This window comes from Sorex fumeus, unplaced genomic scaffold, assembly GCF_029834395.1.
Source record: "Sorex fumeus unplaced genomic scaffold, SorFum_2.1 ptg000008l, whole genome shotgun sequence".
Classification (NCBI taxonomy): Eukaryota; Metazoa; Chordata; class Mammalia; order Eulipotyphla; family Soricidae; genus Sorex; species Sorex fumeus.
Window position 1 is genome coordinate 42,537,970 of NW_026606065.1, and position 2,268 is coordinate 42,540,237.

Sequence of the window (2,268 nt, forward strand, 5' to 3'; positions counted from 1 at the left end):
GTATTAATCTCATACTTTGTTACTTTATATCCCCCAGATGAATGCAATCTTTCTATGTCTATCCCTCTCTTTCTGACTCATTTCTCTTAGCATGATACTTTCCATATTGTACCACTTGTATGTAAATTTCATGACTTCATCTTTTCTAACAGCTACATAGTACTCCATTGTGTAGATGTACCAAAGTTTCTTTAACCAGTCATCTGTTCTTGGGCATTCAGGTTTCTTCCAGTTTCTGGCTATTGTAAAGAGTGCTGCAATGAACAAACAAGTGCAGATGTCACTTCGACTATACATTTTTGCCTCTCTGGGATATATTCCCAGGAGTGGTATTGCTGGGTCAAATGGGAGCTCAATTTCTAATTTTTTGAGAATCGTCCATACTGTTTTCCAGAAGGGCTGAACCAGTGGACATTCCCACCAACAGTGAAGGAGTGTCCCTTTCACGCCACATCCGCGCCAGCATCGGTTGCTTTTGTTCTTTTGAATGTGGGCCAGTCTCTGAGGTGTGAGATGGTATCTCATTGTGGTTTTGATCTGCATCTCCCTGATGATTAATGATGTAGAGCATTTTCTCATGTGCTTTTTTGCCATTCGGATTTCTTCTTTGAGAAAGTTTCTGTTCATTTCATTGCCCCATTTTTGGATGGGGTTGGATGTTTTCTTCTTGTGGAGTTTAACCAGTAACAAAATCTACTTTTAAGCATCTCACTTTGTATCAAAGACCTTTCATCTTTAAAATTCAAATGAATTTTGACTTGTGTGTATGATTTTCACTAATGCATACAGATAATAAGTTCTTATAACCTTCAAAATATTTGTTCAGGGTTCTGAAGATGTTCACACATTGACATCTTCTACCCAATACCCACACACCTTAAGTGGCTATATCTCTTCAGTATAAATTTTCTTCTTCTTTGCTTCTTTTCTTGTAAGTATACTTCTCTGTAGACTTTTTTATTGTCATCCTCTTGTTGTTCATTGATTTGCTTGATCATGCCCAGTAATGCCCCACTTGGAGAGTCTGGCACGCTACTGAGAGTATCTTGCCCGCACGGCAAAGCCTGACAATGAGCTGGAAGAAAGAAAATAACACAATACGTTTATTGACAATGGCATCAAAAAAAAAAACAAACAAACTTGAAAGTACACTTAACAAAGATGGTAAAAGACACATATTATTTAAATAAATAAATAAATAAAATAAATAAGGAATACATGAATAAGGAGACAAAAAATAGAAAGAAATGCCATATTCCTGAACTGGAATCATTATCATTCAAATATTTATTTATTTGTCTTGCTACCCAAAGCAATTCACAGATTTTAAGAAATCTGTATTAAAAATTCCAGTGGTTGAAGACAAAGTTGGCAAAACCCTCCATGACATTGAAGCTAATGATACCTTCAAAGATGTCATACCACTGGCCAAGCAAGTGAAAATAGAGATAGACAAATGAGACTATCTTAAACTAAGAAGCTTCTGCACCTCAAAAGAAACAGTGACCAAAATACAAAGACAGGATATCCGCCCAATACCCATCTGACAAGGGGTTAATATCAAGGATATACATAGTACTGATTGAACTCCACAAGGAGAAAACCAACCCCATCAAAAAATGGGGTGACGAAATGAACAAAAACTTTCTCAAAGAAGAAATCCGAATGGCAAAAAGGAACATGAGAAAATGCTCTACATCATTAATCATCAGGGAGACACAGATAAAAATAAGAATGAGATATCATCTCACACCACAAAGTCTGGCCCATATCCAAAAGACAAAAAAGCAACCGGTGCTGGCGCAGATGTGGTGAGTAAGGGACCCTCCTTCACTGCTGGTGGGAATGCTGACTCATTCAGCCCTTTTGGAAAACAGTATGGACAATTCTCAAAAAATTAGAAATTGAACTCCCATTTGACCCAGCAATACCACTCCTGGGAATATATCCCATAGAGTAAAAAAAAAGTATAGTCATAGAAAGATTGCATTCATCTGGGGAACATAACGTAACAAAATAGGAGACTAACACCCAAGAATGGCTGAGATTAGTACCAGGAATTTTGCTCCATGGCTTGGAGGCCAGCTACACATGCTAGGGGAAAAGGGAGCTCAGATAGAGAAGGGAGCACCAAATAAAGGGTGTTGGGAGGATCCTCCCAGGATGGGAGAAGCATGCTGAAAGTAGACTATAAGCCAAACATGATTACCACTCAATGCCTCTTTTGCAAACCACAACATCCAAAAGGAGAGAGAGAACAAAAGGGTA